Below are 17,009 nucleotides of genomic sequence, written 5' to 3' on the forward strand. Positions count from 1 at the left end.
CACTAGGATAGTGTTAGGGTTAGGGTTAGGGTTATCATCAGGCCTAGGATAGTGTTAGGGTTAGGGTTAGGGTTAGCATCAGTTCAAGGATAGTGTTAGGGTTAGCGTTAGGGTGAGCATCAGCCCTAGGATAGTGTTAGGGTTAGGGTTAGGGTTAGCATCAGCCCTAGGATAGTGTTAGGGTTAGGGTTAGGGTTAGCATCAGCCCTAGGATAGTGTTAGGGTTAGGGTTAGCATCAGCCCTAGGATAGTGTTAGGGTTAGGGTTAGGGTTAGCATCAGCCCTAGGGTAGTGTTAGGGTTAGGGTTAGCCTCAGCCCTAGGAGAGTGTTAGGGTTAGGGATAGGGTTAGCATCAGGCCTAGGATAGTGTTAGGGTTAGGGTTAGGGTTAGCATCATCCCTAGGATACTGTTAGGGTTAGGGTTAGCATCAGCCCTAGGATAGTGTTAGGGTTAGGGTTAGGGTTAGCATCAGCCGTAGGATAGTGTTAGGGTTAGGGTTAGCCTCAGCGCTAAGATAGTGTTAGAGTTAGCGTTAGGGTTAGCATCAGCCCTAGGATAGTGTTAGTGTTAGGGTTAGGGTTAGCATCAGCCCTAGGATAGTGTTAGTGTTAGGGTTAGCATCAGCCCTAGGATAGTGTTAGGGTTTGGGTTAGCATCAACCGTAGGATAGTGTTAGGGTAAGGGTTAGGGTTAGCATCAGCCCTAGGATAGTGTTAGGTTTAGGGTTATGGATATCATCAGGCCTAGGATATTGTTAGGGTTAGGGTTAGCATAAGCCCTAGGATAGTGTTAGGGTTAGGGTTAGGGTTAGCATCAGCCCTAGGATAGAGTTAGGGTTATGGTTAGGGTTAGCATCAGCCCTAAGATAGTGTTAGGGTTAGGGTTAGGGTTAGCATCAGGCCTAGGATAGTGTTAGGGTTAGGGTTAGGGTTAGCATCAGCCCTAGGATAGTGTCAGGGTTAGGGTTAGCATCAACCCTATGATAGTGTTTGGGTTAGGGTTAGGGTTATCATCAGCCCTAGGATAGTGTTAGGGTTAGGGTTAGCCTCAGCCCTAGGAGAGTGTTAGGGGTAGGGATAGGGTTAGCATCAGGCCTAGGGTAGTGTTAGGGTTAGGGTTAGGGTTAGCATCAGGCCTAGGATAGTGTTAGGGTTATGGTTAGAATCAGCCCTAGGATAGTGTTAGGGTTAGGGTTAGGGTTAGCATCAGCCCTAGGATAGTGTTAGGTTTAGGGTTAGGGATATCTTCAGGCCTAGGATATTGTTAGGGTTAGGGTTAGCATCAGCCCTAGGATACTGTTAGAGTTAGGGTTAGGGTTAGCATCAGCCCTAGGATAGTGTTAGGGTTAGGGTTAGGGTTAGCATTAGCCCTAGGATAGTGTTAGGGTTAGGGTTAGGGTTAGCATCAGCCCTAGGATATTATTAGGGTTAGGGTTAGCATCAGCCCTAGGATAGTGTTAGGGTTAGGGTTAGGGTTAGCACCGGGTCTAGGATAGTGTTAGTGTTAGGGTTAGCATCAGCCTTAGGATAGTGTTAGGGTTAGGGTTAGGGTTAGCATCAGCCGTAGGATAGTGTTATGGTTAGGGTTAGCCTCAGCCCTAGGATAGTGTTAGAGTTAGGGTTAGGGTTAGCATCAGCCCTAGGATAGTGTTAGGGTTAGGGTTAGGGTTAGCATCAGCCCTAGGATAGTGTTAGGGTTAGGGTTAGGGTTAGCATCAGCCCTAGGATAGTGTTAGGGTTAGGGTTAGTATCAGCCCTAGGATAGTGTTAGGGTTAGGGTTAGGGTTAGCATCAGCCCTAGGATAGTGTTAGGGTTAGGGTTAGTATCAGCCCTAGGATAGTGTTAGGGTTAGGGTTAGGGTTAGCATCAGCCCTAGGAGAGTGTTAGGGTTAGGGTTAGGGTTAGCATCAGCCCTAGGATAGTGTTAGGGTTAGGGTTAACATCAGCCCTAGGATAGTGTTAGGGTTAGGGTTAGGGATAGCATCATCCCTAGGATAGTGTTAGGTTTAGGGTTAGCATCAGACCTAGGATAGTGTTAGGGTTAGGGTTAGGGTTAGCATCAGCCCTAGGATAGTGTAAGTGTTAGGGTTAGGGTTAGCATCAGGCCTAGGATAGTGTTAGGGTTAGGGTTAGCATCAGCCCTATGATAGTGTTAAGGTTAGGGTTAGGGTTAGCATCAGCCCTATGATAGTGTTAAGGTTAGGGTTAGGGTTAGCATCAGCCCTAGGATAGTATTAGGGTTAGGGTTAGCATCAGCCGTAGGATAGTGTTAGGGTTAGGGTTAGGGTTAGCACCAGGCCCAGGATAGTGTTAGTGTTAGGTTTAGCATCAGCCTTAGGATAGTGTTAGGGTTAGGGTTAGGGTTAGCATCAGCCGTAGGATAGTGTTAGGGTTAGGGTTAGGGTTAGCATCAGCCCTAGGATAGTGTTAGGGTTAGGGTTAGGGTTAGCATCAGCCCTAGGATAGTGTTAGGGTTAGGGTTAGCATCAGCCCTAGAATAGTGTTAGGGTTAGGGTTAGGGTTAACATCAGCCCCAGGATAGTGTTAGGGTTAGGGTTAGCATCAGCCCTAGGTTAGTATTAGGGTTAGGGTTAGGGTTAGCATCAGCCCTAGGATAGTGTTAGCGTTAGGGTTAGCATCAGCCCTAGGACAGTGTTAGTGTTAGTGTTAGGGTTAGCATCAGCCCTAGGATACTGTTAGGGTTAGGGTTAGCATCAACCCTAGGATAGTGTTAGGGTTAGGGTTAGGGTTAGCATCAGCCCTAGGATAGTGTTAGGGTTAGGGTTAGCATCAGCCCTAGGATAGTGTTAGGGTTAGGGTTAGGGTTAGCATCAGCCCTTGGAGAGTGTTAGGGTTAGGGTTAGGGTTAGCATCAGCCCTAGGATAGTGTTAGTGTTAGGGTTAGCATCAGCCCTAGGATAGTGTTATGGTTAGGGTTAGGGTTAGCATCCGCCCTAGGATAGTGTTAGGTTTAGGGTTAGGGTTAGCATCAGCCCTAGGATAGTGTTAGGGTTAGGGTTAACATAAACACTAGGATACTGTTAGGGTTAGGGTTAGGGTTATCATCAGGCCTAGGATAGTGTTTGGGTTAGGGTTAGGGTTAGCATCAGATCAAGGATAGTGTTAGGGTTAGCGTTAGGGTTAGCATCAGACCTAGGATAGTGTTAGGGTTAGGGTTAGGGTTAGCATCAGCCCTAGGATAGTGTTAGGGTTAGGGTTAGGGTTAGCATCAGCCCTAGGATAGTGTTAGGGTTAGGGTTAGCATCAGCCCTAGGATAGTGTTAGGGTTAGGGTTAGGGTTAGCATCAGCCCTAGGGTAGTGTTAGGGTTAGGGTTAGCCTCAGCCCTAGGAGAGTGTTAGGGTTAGGGATAGGGTTAGCATCAGGCCTAGGATAGTGTTAGGGTTAGGGTTAGGGTTAGCATCATCCCTAGGATACTGTTAGGGTTAGGGTTAGCATCAGCCCTAGGATAGTGTTAGGGTTAGGGTTAGGGTTAGCATCAGCCGTAGGATAGTGTTAGGGTTAGGGTTAGCCTCAGCGCTAAGATAGTGTTAGAGTTAGCGTTAGGGTTAGCATCAGCCCTAGGATAGTGTTAGGGTTAGGGTTAGTATCAGCCCTAGGATAGTGTTAGGGTTAGGGTTAGGGTTAGCATCAGCCCTAGGAGAGTGTTAGGGTTAGGGTTAGGGTTAGCATCAGCCCTAGGATAGTGTTAGGGTTAGGGTTAACATCAGCCCTAGGATAGTGTTAGGGTTAGGGTTAGGGATAGCATCATCCCTAGGATAGTGTTAGGTTTAGGGTTAGCATCAGACCTAGGATAGTGTTAGGGTTAGGGTTAGGGTTAGCATCAGCCCTAGGATAGTGTAAGTGTTAGAGTTAGGGTTAGCATCAGGCCTAGGATAGTGTTAGGGTTAGGGTTAGCATCAGCCCTATGATAGTGTTAAGGTTAGGGTTAGGGTTAGCATCAGCCCTATGATAGTGTTAAGGTTAGGGTTAGGGTTAGCATCAGCCCTAGGATAGTATTAGGGTTAGGGTTAGCATCAGCCGTAGGATAGTGTTAGGGTTAGGGTTAGGGTTAGCACCAGGCCCAGGATAGTGTTAGTGTTAGGTTTAGCATCAGCCTTAGGATAGTGTTAGGGTTAGGGTTAGGGTTAGCATCAGCCGTAGGATAGTGTTAGGGTTAGGGTTAAGGTTAGCATCAGCCCTAGGATAGTGTTAGGGTTAGGGTTAGGGTTAGCATCAGCCCTAGGATAGTGTTAGGGTTAGGGTTAGCATCAGCCCTAGGATAGTGTTAGGGTTAGGGTTAGGGTTAACATCAGCCCCAGGATAATGTTAGGGTTAGGGTTAGCATCAGCCCTAGGTTAGTATTAGGGTTAGGGTTAGGGTTAGCATCAGCCCTAGGATAGTGTTAGCGTTAGGGTTAGCATCAGCCCTAGGACAGTGTTAGTGTTAGTGTTAGGGTTAGCATCAGCCCTAGGATACTGTTAGGGTTAGGGTTAGCATCAACCCTAGGATAGTGTTAGGGTTAGGGTTAGGGTTAGCATCAGCCCTAGGATAGTGTTAGGGTTAGGGTTAGCATCAGCCCTAGGATAGTGTTAGGGTTAGGGTTAGGGTTAGCATCAGCCCTTGGAGAGTGTTAGGGTTAGGGTTAGGGTTAGCATCAGCCCTAGGATAGTGTTAGGGTTAGGGTTAGGGTTAGCATCAGCCCTAGGATAGTGTTAGGGTTAGGGTTAACATAAACACTAGGATAGTGTTAGGGTTAGGGTTAGGGTTATCATCAGGCCTAGGATAGTGTTAGGGTTAGGGTTAGGGTTAGCATCAGTTCAAGGATAGTGTTAGGGTTAGCGTTAGGGTTAGCATCAGCCCTAGGATAGTGTTAGGGTTAGGGTTAGGGTTAGCATCAGCCCTAGGATAGTGTTAGGGTTAGGGTTAGCATCAGCCCTAGGATAGTGTTAGGGTTAGGGTTAGGGTTAGCATCAGCCCTAGGGTAGTGTTAGGGTTAGGGTTAGCCTCAGCCAGAGGAGAGTGTTAGGGTTAGGGATAGGGTTAGCATCAGGCCTAGGATAGTGTTAGGGTTAGGGTTAGGGTTAGCATCATCCCTAGGATACTGTTAGGGTTAGGGTTAGCATCAACCGTAGGATAGTGTTAGGGTTAGGGTTAGCCTCAGCGCTAAGATAGTGTTAGAGTTAGCGTTAGGGTTAGCATCAGCCCTAGGATAGTGTTAGTGTTAGGGTTAGGGTTAGCATCAGCCCTAGGATAGTGTTAGTGTTAGGGTTAGCATCAGCCCTAGGATAGTGTTAGGGTTTGGGTTAGCATCAACCGTAGGATAGTGTGAGGGTAAGGGTTAGGGTTAGCATCAGCCCTAGGATAGTGTTAGGTTTAGGGTTATGGATATCATCAGGCCTAGGATATTGTTAGGGTTAGGGTTAGCATAAGCCCTAGGATAGTGTTAGGGTTAGGGTTAGGGTTAGCATCAGCCCTAGGATAGTGTTAGGGTTATGGTTAGGGTTAGCATCAGCCCTAAGATAGTGTTAGGGTTAGGGTTAGGGTTAGCATCAGGCCTAGGATAGTGTTAGGGTTAGGGTTAGGGTTAGCATCAGCCCTAGGATAGTGTCAGGGTTAGGGTTAGCATCAACCCTATGATAGTGTTTGGGTTAGGGTTAGGGTTATCATCAGCCCTAGGATAGTGTTAGGGTTAGGGTTAGCCTCAGCCCTAGGAGAGTGTTAGGGGTAGGGTTAGAGTTAGCATCAGGCCTAGGGTAGTGTTAGGGTTAGGGTTAGGGTTAGCATCAGGCCTAGGATAGTGTTAGGGTTATGGTTAGAATCAGCCCTAGGATAGTGTTAGGGTTAGGGTTAGGGTTAGCATCAGCCCTAGGATAGTGTTAGGGTTAGGGTTAGCCTCAGCCCTAGGAGAGTGTTAGGGGTAGGGATAGGGTTAGCATCAGGCCTAGGGTAGTGTTAGGGTTAGGGTTAGGGTTAGCATCAGGCCTAGGATAGTGTTAGGGTTATGGTTAGAATCAGCCCTAGGATAGTGTTAGGGTTAGGGTTAGGGTTAGCATCAGCCCTAGGATAGTGTTAGTGTTAGGGTTAGCATCAGCCCTAGGATAGTGTTATGGTTAGGGTTAGGGTTAGCATCCGCCCTAGGATAGTGTTAGGTTTAGGGTTAGGGTTAGCATCAGCCCTAGGATAGTGTTAGGGTTAGGGTTAACATAAACACTAGGATAGTGTTAGGGTTAGGGTTAGGGTTATCATCAGGCCTAGGATAGTGTTAGGGTTAGGGTTAGGGTTAGCATCAGTTCAAGGATAGTGTTAGGGTTAGCGTTAGGGTTAGCATCAGCCCTAGGATAGTGTTAGGGTTAGGGTTAGGGTTAGCATCAGCCCTAGGATAGTGTTAGGGTTAGGGTTAGGGTTAGCATCAGCCCTAGGATAGTGTTAGGGTTAGGGTTAGCATCAGCCCTAGGATAGTGTTAGGGTTAGGGTTAGGGTTAGCATCAGCCCTAGGGTAGTGTTAGGGTTAGGGTTAGCCTCAGCCAGAGGAGAGTGTTAGGGTTAGGGATAGGGTTAGCATCAGGCCTAGGATAGTGTTAGGGTTAGGGTTAGGGTTAGCATCATCCCTAGGATACTGTTAGGGTTAGGGTTAGCATCAGCCCTAGGATAGTGTTAGGGTTAGGGTTAGGGTTAGCATCAGCCGTAGGATAGTGTTAGGGTTAGGGTTAGCCTCAGCGCTAAGATAGTGTTAGAGTTAGCGTTAGGGTTAGCATCAGCCCTAGGATAGGGTTAGTGTTAGGGTTAGGGTTAGCATCAGCCCTAGGATAGTGTTAGTGTTAGGGTAAGCATCAGCCCTAGGATAGTGTTAGGGTTTGGGTTAGCATCAACCGTAGGATAGTGTTAGGGTAAGGGTTAGGGTTAGCATCAGCCCTAGGATAGTGTTAGGTTTAGGGTTATGGATATCATCAGGCCTAGGATATTGTTAGGGTTAGGGTTAGCATAAGCCCTAGGATAGTGTTAGGGTTAGGGTTAGGGTTAGCATCAGCCCTAGGATAGTGTTAGGGTTATGGTTAGGGTTAGCATCAGCCCTAAGATAGTGTTAGGGTTAGGGTTAGGGTTAGCATCAGGCCTAGGATAGTGTTAGGGTTAGGGTTAGGGTTAGCATCAGCCCTAGGATAGTGTCAGGGTTAGGGTTAGCATCAACCCTATGATAGTGTTTGGGTTAGGGTTAGGGTTATCATCAGCCCTAGGATAGTGTTAGGGTTAGGGTTAGCCTCAGCCCTAGGAGAGTGTTAGGGGTAGGGATAGGGTTAGCATCAGGCCTAGGGTAGCGTTAGGGTTAGGGTTAGGGTTAGCATCAGGCCTAGGATAGTGTTAGGGTTATGGTTAGAATCAGCCCTAGGATAGTGTTAGGGTTAGGGTTAGGGTTAGCATCAGCCCTAGGATAGTGTTAGGGTTAGGGTTAGCCTCAGCCCTAGGAGAGTGTTAGGGGTAGGGATAGGGTTAGCATCAGGCCTAGGGTAGTGTTAGGGTTAGGGTTAGGGTTAGCATCAGGCCTAGGATAGTGTTAGGGTTATGGTTAGAATCAGCCCTAGGATAGTGTTAGGGTTAGGGTTAGGGTTAGCATCAGCCCTAGGATAGTGTTAGTGTTAGGGTTAGCATCAGCCCTAGGATAGTGTTATGGTTAGGGTTAGGGTTAGCATCCGCCCTAGGATAGTGTTAGGTTTAGGGTTAGGGTTAGCATCAGCCCTAGGATAGTGTTAGGGTTAGGGTTAACATAAACACTAGGATAGTGTTAGGGTTAGGGTTAGGGTTATCATCAGGCCTAGGATAGTGTTAGGGTTAGGGTTAGGGTTAGCATCAGTTCAAGGATAGTGTTAGGGTTAGCGTTAGGGTTAGCATCAGCCCTAGGATAGTGTTAGGGTTAGGGTTAGGGTTAGCATCAGCCCTAGGATAGTGTTAGGGTTAGGGTTAGGGTTAGCATCAGCCCTAGGATAGTGTTAGGGTTAGGGTTAGCATCAGCCCTAGGATAGTGTTAGGGTTAGGGTTAGGGTTAGCATCAGCCCTAGGGTAGTGTTAGGGTTAGGGTTAGCCTCAGCCCTAGGAGAGTGTTAGGGTTAGGGATAGGGTTAGCATCAGGCCTAGGATAGTGTTAGGGTTAGGGTTAGGGTTAGCATCATCCCTAGGATACTGTTAGGGTTAGGGTTAGCATCAGGCCTAGGATAGTGTTAGGTTTAGGGTTAGCATCAGCCCTAGGATAGTGTTAGGGTTAGGGTTAGGGTTAGCATCAGCCCTAGGATTGTGTTAGTGTTAGGGTTAGCATCAGCCCTAGGATAGTGTTAGGGTTAGGGTTAGGGTTAGCATCCGCCCTAGGATAGTGTTATCGTTAGGGTTAGGGTTAGCATCACCCCTAGGATACTGTTAGGTTTAGGGTTAACATAAACCCTAGGATAGTGTTAGGGTTAGGGTTAGGGTTATCATGAGGCCTAGGATAGGGTTAGGGTTAGGGTTAGGGTTAGCATCAGTTCAAGGATAGTGTTAGGCTTAGCGTTAGGGTTAGCATCAGCCCTAGGATAGTGTTAGGGTTAGGGTTAGTGTTAGCATCAGCCCTAGGATAGTGTTAGTGTTAGGGTTAGCATCAGCCCTAGCATAATGTTAGGGTTAGCGTTAGGTTTAGCATCCGCCCTAGGATAGTGTTAGGGTTAGGGTTAGGGTTAGCATCAGCCCTAGGATAGTGTTAGGGTTAGGGTTAACATAAACCCTAGGATAGTGATAGGGTTAGGGTTAGGGTTATCATCAGGCCTAGGATAGTGTTAGGGTTAGGGTTAGGGTTAGCATCAGTTCAAGGATAGTGTTAGGGTTAGCGTTAGGGTTAGCATCAGCCATAGGATAGTGTTAGGGTTAGGGTTAGGGTTAGCATCAGCCCTAGGATAGGGTTAGGGTTAGGGTTAGCATCAGCCCTAGGATAGTGTTAGGGTTAGGGTTAGGGTTATCATCAGGCCTAGGATAGTGTTAGGGTTAGGGTTAGCATCAGCTCTAGGATAGTGTTAGGGATAGGGTTAGGGTTAGCATCAGCCCTAGGATAGTGTTAAGGTTAGGGTTAGGGTTATCATCAGGCCTAGGATAGTGTGAGGTCTAGGGTTAGCCTCAGACTTAGGATAGTGTTAGGGTTAGGGTTAGGGTTAGCATCAGCCCTAGGATAGTGTTAGGGTTAGGGTTAGCATCAGCCCTAGGTTAGTGTTAGGGTTAGGGTTAACATAAACCCTAGGATAGTGTTAGGGTTAGGGTTAGGGTTATCATCAGGCCTAGGATAGTGTTAGGGTTAGGGTTAGGGTTAGCATCAGTTCAAGGATAATGGTAGGGTTAGCGTTAGGGTTAGCATCAGCCCTAGGATAGTGTTAGGGTTAGGGTTAACATAAACCCTAGGATAGTGTTAGGGTTAGGGTTAGGGTTATCATCAGGCCTAGGATAGTGTTAGGGTTAGGGTTAGGGTTAGCATCAGCCCTAGGATAGTGTTAGGGTTAGGGTTAGCATCATCCCTAGGATAGTGTTAGGGTTAGGGTTAACATAAACCCTAGGATAGTGTTAGAGTTAGGGTTAGGGTTATCATCAGGCCTAGGATAGTGTTAGGGTTAGGGTTAGCATCAGCCCTAGGATAGTGTTAGGGTTAGGGTTAGGGTTAGCATCAGCCGTAGGATAGTTTTAGGGTTAGGGTTAGGGTTATCATCAGGCCTAGGATAGTGTTAGGGTTAGGGTTAGGGTTAGCATCAGCCCTAGGATAGTGTTAGGGTTAGGGTTAGCATCAGCCCTAGGATATTGTTAGGTTTAGGGTTAGGGTTAGCATCAGGCCTAGGATAGTGTTAGGGTTAGGGTTAGCATCAGCCCTAGGATAGTGTTAGGGTTAGGGTTAGGGTTAGCATCAGCCGTAGGATAGTGTTAGGGTTAGGGTTAGCCTCAGCGGTAAGATAGTGTTAGAGTTAGGGTTAGGGTTAGCATCAGCCCTAGGATAGTGTTAGGGTTAGGGTTAGGGTTAGCATCAGCCCTAGGATAGTGTTAGGGTTAGGGTTAGGGTTAGCATCAGGCCTAGGATAGTGTTAGGGTTAGGGTTAGCATCAGACCTAGGATAGTGTTAGGGTTAGGGTTAGGGTTAGCATCAGCCGTAGGATAGTGTTAGGGTTAGGGTTAGCCTGAGCGCTAAGATAGTGTTAGAGTTAGCGTTAGGGTTAGCATAAGCCCTGGGATAGTGTTAGTGTTAGGGTTAGGGTTAGCATCAGCCCTAGGATAGTGTTAGTGTTAGGGTTAGCATCAGCCCTAGGATAGTGTTAGGGTTTGGGTTAGCATCAACCGTAAGATAGTGTTAGGGTAAGGGTTAGGGTTAGCATCAGCCCTAGGATAGTGTTAGGTTTAGGGTTATGGATATCATCAGGCCTAGGATATTGTTAGGGTTAGGATTAGCATAAGCCCTAGGATAGTGTTAGGGTTAGGGTTAGGGTTAGCATCAGCCCTAGGATAGTGTTAGGGTTATTGTTAGGGTTAGCATCAGCCCTAAGATAGTGTTAGGGTTAGGGTTAGGGTTAGCATCAGGCCTAGGATAGTGTTAGGGTTAGGGTTAGGGTTAGCATCAGCCCTAGGATAGTGTCAGGGTTAGGGTTAGCATCAACCCTATGAGAGTGTTTGGGTTAGGGTTAGGGTTATCATCAGCCCTAGGATAGTGTTAGGGTTAGGGTTAGCCTCAGCCCTAGGAGAGTGTTAGGGGTAGGGATAGGGTTAGCATCAGGCCTAGGGTAGTGTTAGGGTTAGGGTTAGGGTTAGCATCAGGCCTAGGATAGTGTTAGGGTTATGGTTAGAATCAGCCCTAGGATAGTGTTAGGGTTAGGGTTAGGGTTAGCATCAGCCCTAGGATAGTGTTAGGTTTAGGGTTAGGGATATCTTCAGGCCTAGGATATTGTTAGGGTTAGGGTTAGCATCAGCCCTAGGATACTGTTAGAGTTAGGGTTAGGGTTAGCATCAGCCCTAGGATAGTGTTAGGGTTAGGGTTAGGGTTAGCATTAGCCCTAGGATAGTGTTAGGGTTAGGGTTAGGGTTAGCATCAGCCCTAGGATATTATTAGGGTTAGGGTTAGCATCAGCCCTAGGATAGTGTTAGGGTTAGGGTTAGGGTTAGCATCGGGCCTAGGATAGTGTTAGTGTTAGAGTTAGCATCAGCCTTAGGATAGTGTTAGGGTTAGCATCAGCCGTAGGATAGTGTTAGGGTTAGGGTTAGCCTCAGCCCTAGGATAGTGTTAGAGTTAGGGTTAGGGTTAGCATCAGCCCTAGGATAGTGTTAGGGTTAGGGTTAGGGTTAGCATCAGCCCTAGGATAGTGTTAGGGTTAGGGTTAGCATCAGCCCTAGGATAGTGTTAGGGTTAGGGTTAGGGTTAGCATCAGCCCTAGGATAGTGTTAGGGTTAGGGTTAGCATCAGCCCTAGGATAGTGTTAGGGTTAGGGTTAGGGTTAGCATCAGCCCTAGGATAGTGTTAGGGTTAGGGTTAGCATGAACCCTAGGATAGTGTTGTTAGGGTTAGGGTTAGCATCAGCCCTAGGATAGTGTTAGGGTTAGGGTTAGCCTCAGCCCTAGGAGAGTGTTAGGGTTAGTGATAGGGTTAGCATCAGGCCTAGGATAGTGTTAGGGTTAGTTTTATGGTTAGCATCAGCCCTAGGATAGTGTTAGGGTTAGGGTTAGCATCAGGCCTAGGATCGTGTTAGGGTTAGGGTTAGCATCAGCCCTAGGAGAGTGTTAGGGTTAGGGTTAGGGTTAGCATCAGCCCTAGGATAGTGTTAGGGTTAGTGTTAACATCAGCCCTAGGATAGTGTTAGGGTTAGGGTTAGGGTTAGCATCAGCCCTAGGATAGTGTTAGGTTTAGGGTTAGCATCAGACCTAGGATAGTGTTAGGGTTAGGGTTAGGGTTAGCATCAGCCCTAGGATAGTGTAAGTGTTAGGGTTAGGGTTAGCATCAGGCCTAGGATAGTGTTAGGGTTAGGGTTAGCATCAGCCCGATGATAGTGTTAAGGTTAGGGTTAGGGTTAGCATCAGCCCTATGATAGTGTTAAGGTTAGGGTTAGGGTTAGCACCAGGCCCAGGATAGTGTTAGTGTTAGGTTTAGCATCAGCCTTAGGATAGTGTTAGGGTTAGGGTTAGCATCAGCCCTAGGATAGTGTTAGGGTTAGGGTTAGGGTTAGCACCAGGCCCAGGATAGTGTTAGTGTTAGGTTTAGCATCAGCCTTAGGATAGTGTTAGGGTTAGGGTTAGGGTTAGCATCAGCCGTAGGATAGTGTTAGGGTTAGGGTTAGGGTTAGCATGAGCCCTAGGATAGTGTTAGTGTTAGGGTTAGCATCCGCCCTAGGATAGTGTTAGGGTTAGAGTTAGGGTTAGCATTCCCCCTAGGATAGTGTTAGGGTTAGGGTTAGGGTTAGCATCAGCCCTAGGATAGTGTTAGGTTTAGGGTTAACATAAACGCTAGGATAGTGTTAGGGTTAGGGTTAGGGTTATCATCAGGCCTAGGATAGTGTTAGGGTTAGGGTTAGGGTTAGCATCAGTTCAAGGATAGTGTTAGGCTTAGCATTAGGGTTAGCATCAGCCCTAGGATAGTGTTAGGGTTCGGGTTAGGGTTAGCATCAGCCCTAGGATAGTGTTAGGGTTAGGGTTAGCATCAGCCCTAGGATAGTGTTAGTGTTAGGGTTAGGGTTATCATCAGGCCTAGGATAGTGTTAGGGTTAGGGTTAGCACCAGCTCTAGGATAGTGTTAGGGTTAGGGTTAGGGTTAGCATCAGCCCTAGGATAGTGTTAAGGTTAGGGTTAGGGTTATCATCAGGCCTAGGATAGTGTGAGGGCTAGGGTTAGCATCAGACTTAGGATAGTGTTAGGGTTAGGGTTAGGGTTAGCATCAGCCCTAGGATAGTGTTAGGGTTAGGGTTAGCATCAACCCTAGGATAGTGTTAGGTTTAGGGTTAGGGTTAGCATCAGCCCTAGGATAGTGTTAAGGTTAGGGTTATCATAAACCCTAGGATAGTGTTAGGGTTAGGGTTAGGGTTATCATCAGGCCTAGGATAGTGTTATGGTTAGGGTTAGGGTTAGCATCAGTTCAAGGATAGTGTTAGGGTTAGCGTTAGGTTTACCATCAGCCCTAGGATAGTGTTAGGGTTAGGGTTAGGGTTAGCATCAGGCCTAGGATAGTGTTAGGGTTAGGGTTAGCATCAGCCCTAGGATAGTGTTAGGGTTAGGGTTAGGGTTAGCATCAGCCCTAGGATAGTGTTAGTGTTAGGGTTAGCATCAGCCCTAGGATAGTGTTAGGGTTAGAGGTAGGGTTAGCATCAGGCCTAGGATAGTGTTAGGGTTAGGGTTAGCATCAGCCCTAGGATAGTGTTAGGGTTAGTGTTAGGGTTAGTGTTAGGGTTATCATCAGCCGTAGGATAGTGTTAGGGTTAGGGTTAGCCTCAGCCCTAAGATAGTGTTAGAGTTAGGGTTAGGGTTAGCATCAGCCCTAGGATAATGTTAAGGGTTAGGGTTAGGGTTAGCATCAGCCCTAGGATAGCGTTAGTGTTAGGGTTAGCATCAGCCCTAGGATAGTGTTAGGGTTAGTGTTAGGGTTTGCATCCGCCCTAGGATAGTGTTAGGGTTATGGTTAGGGTTAGCATCAGCCCTAGGATAGTGTTAGGGTTAGGGTTAACATAAACCCTAGGATAGTGTTAGGGTTAGGGTTAGGGATATCATCAGGCCTAGGATAGTATTAATGTTAGGGTTAGGGTTAGCATCAGTTCAAGGATAGTGTTCGGGTTAGCGTTAGGGTTAGCATCTGCCCTAGGATTTTGTTACGGTTAGGGTTAGGGTTAGCATCAGCCCAAGGATAGTGTTAGGGTTAGGGTTAGCATCAGCCCTAGGATAGTGTTATGGTTAGGGTTAGGGTTAGCATCAGGCCCAGGATAGTGTTAGGGTTAGGGTTAGCATCAGCCCTAGGATAGTGTTAGGGTTAGGGTTAAGTTTAGCATCAGCCCTAGGATAGTGTTAGGGTTAGGGTTAGGGTTAGCATCAGCCCTAGGATAGTGTTAGGGTTATGGTTAGGGTTAGCATCAACCCTAGGATAGTGTTAGGGTAAGGGTTAGGGTTAGCATAAGGCCTAGGATAGTGTTAGGGTTAGGGTTAGGGTTAGCATCAGCCCTAGGATAGTGTTAGGGTTAGGGTTAGGGTTAGCATCAGCCCTAGGATAGTGTTAGGGTTAGGGTTAGCATCAGCCCTAGGATAGTGTTAGGGTTAGGGTTAGGGTTATCATCAGGCCTAGGATAGTGTTAGGGTTAGGGTTAGCATCATCCCTAGGATAGTGTTAGGGTTAGGGTTAGGGTTAGCATCAGCCCTAGGATAGTGTTAGGGTTAGGGTTAGCATCAGCCCTAGGATAGTGTTAGGTTTAGGGTTAGGGTTAGCATCAGGCCTAGGATAGTGTTAGGGTTAGGGTTAGCATCAGCCCTAGGATAGTGTTAGGGTTAAGGTTAGGGTTAGCATCAGCCGTAGGATAGTGTTAGGGATAGGGTTACCCTCAGCCCTAAGATAGTGTTAGAGTTAGGGTTAGGGTTAGCATCAGCCCTAGGATAGTGTTAGGGTTAGGGTTAGCATCAGCCCTAGGATAGTGTTAGGGTTAGGGTTAGGGTTAGCATCAGCCCTAGGATAGTGTTAGGGTTAGGGTTAGCCTCAGCCCTAGGAGAGTGTTAGGGTTAGGGATAGGGTTAGCATCAGGCCTAGGATAGTGTTAGGGTTAGGGTTAGGGATAGCATCATCCCTAGGATACTGTTAGGGGTAGGGTTAGCATCAGGCCTAGGATAGTGTTAGGTTTAGGGTTATGGATATCATCAGGCCTAGGATATTGTTAGGGTTAGGGTTAGCATAAGCCCTAGGTTAGTGTTAGGGTTAGGGTTAGGGTTAGCATCAGCCCTAGGATAGTGTTAGGGTTATTGTTAGGGTTAGCATCAGCCCTAAGATAGTGTTAGGGTTAGGGTTAGGGTTAGCATCAGGCCTAGGATAGTGTTAGGGTTAGGGTTAGGGTTAGCATCAGCCCCAGGATAGTGTTAGGGTTATTGTTAGGGTTAGCATCAGCCCTAAGATACTGTTAGGGTTAGGGTTAGGGTTAGCATCAGGCCCAGGATAGTGTTAGGGTTAGGGTTAGCATCAGCCCTAGGATAGTGTTAGGGTTAGGGTTAAGTTTAGCATCAGCCCTAGGATAGTGTTAGGGTTAGGGTTAGGGTTAGCATCAGCCCTAGGATAGTGTTAGGGTTATGGTTAGGGTTAGCATCAGCCCTAGGATAGTGTTAGGGTAAGGGTTAGGGTTAGCATAAGGCCTAGGATAGTGTTAGGGTTAGGGTTAGGGTTAGCATCATCCCTAGGATACTGTTAGGGGTAGGGTTAGCATCAGGCCTAGGATAGTGTTAGGTTTAGGGTTAGCATCAGCCCTAGGATAGTGTTAGGGTTAGGGTTAGGGTTAGCATCAGCCCTAGGATAGTGTTAAGGTTAGGGTTAGGGTTAGCATCAGCCCTAGGATTGTGTTAGTGTTAGGGTTAGCATCAGCCCTAGGATAGTGTTAGGGTTAGGGTTAGGGTTAGCATCCGCCCTAGGATAGTGTTATCGTTAGGGTTAGGGTTAGCATCACCCCTAGGATAGTGTTAGGTTTAGGGTTAACATAAACCCTAGGATAGTGTTAGGGTTAGGGTTAGGGTTATCATGAGGCCTAGGATAGTGTTAGGGTTAGGGTTAGGGTTAGCATCAGTTCAAGGATAGTGTTAGGCTTAGCGTTAGGGTTAGCATCTGCCCTAGGATATTGTTAGGGTTAGGGTTAGGGTTAGCATCAGCCCAAGGATAGTGTTAGGGTTAGGGTTAGCATCAGCCCTAGGATAGTGTTAGGGTGAGGGTTAGGGTTAGCATCAGGCCCAGGATAGTGTTAGGGTTAGGGTTAGCATCAGCCCAAGGATAGTGTTAGGGTAAGTGTTAGGGTTAGCATCAGCCCTAGGACAGTGTTAGTGTTAGGGTTAGAATCAACCCTAGGATAGTGTTTGGGTTAGGGTTAGGGTTAGCATCAGCCCTAGGATAGTGTTAGGGTTAGGGTTAGCCTCAGCCCTAGGAGAGTGTTAGGGTTAGGGATAGGGTTAGCATCAGGCCTAGGATAGTGTTAGCGTTAGGGTTAGGGTTAGCATCAGCCCTAGGACAGTGTTAGGGTTAGGGTTAGCATCAGCCCTAGGATAGTGTCAGGGTTAGGGTTAGGGTTATCATCAGGCCTAGGATAGTGTTAGGGTTAGGGTTAGCATCAGCTCTAGGATAGTGTTAGGGTTAGGGTTAGGGTTAGCATCAGCCCTAGGATAGTGTTAAGGTTAGGGTTATGGTTATCATCAGGCCTAGTATAGTGTGAGGTCTAGGGTTAGCATCAGACATAGGATAGTGTTAGGGTTAGGGTTAGGGTTAGCATCAGCCCTAGGATAGTGTTAGGGTTAGGGATAGCATGAGCCCTAGGATAGTGTTAGGGTTAGGGTTAGGGTTATCATCAGGCCTAGGATAGTGTTAGGGTTAGGGTTAGCATCAGCCCTAGGATAGTGTTAGGGTTAGGGTTAGGGTTAGCATCAGCCCTAAGATAGTGTTAGGGTTAGGGTTAGCATCAGCCCTAGGATAGTGTTAGGGTTAGGGTTAGGGTTAGCATCAGGCCTAGGATAGTGTTAGGTTTAGGGTTAGCATCAGCCCTAGGATAGTGTTAGGGTTAGGGTTAGGGTTATCATCAGCCGTAGGATAGTGTTAGGGTTAGGGTTATCCTCAGCCCTAAGATAGTGTTAGAGTTAGGGTTAGGGTTAGCATCAGCCCTAGGATAGTGTTAGGGTTAGGGTTAGGGTTAGCATCAGCCCTTGGAGTGTGTTAGGGTTAGGGTTAGGGTTAGCATCAGCCCTAGGATAGTGTTAGTGTTAGGGTTAGCATCAGCCCTAGGATAGTGTTAGGGTTAGAGTTAGCATCAGCCCTAGG

The sequence above is a fragment of the Lemur catta genome, chromosome 6 (genome assembly GCF_020740605.2).
Source record: "Lemur catta isolate mLemCat1 chromosome 6, mLemCat1.pri, whole genome shotgun sequence".
Taxonomy (NCBI): Eukaryota; Metazoa; Chordata; class Mammalia; order Primates; family Lemuridae; genus Lemur; species Lemur catta.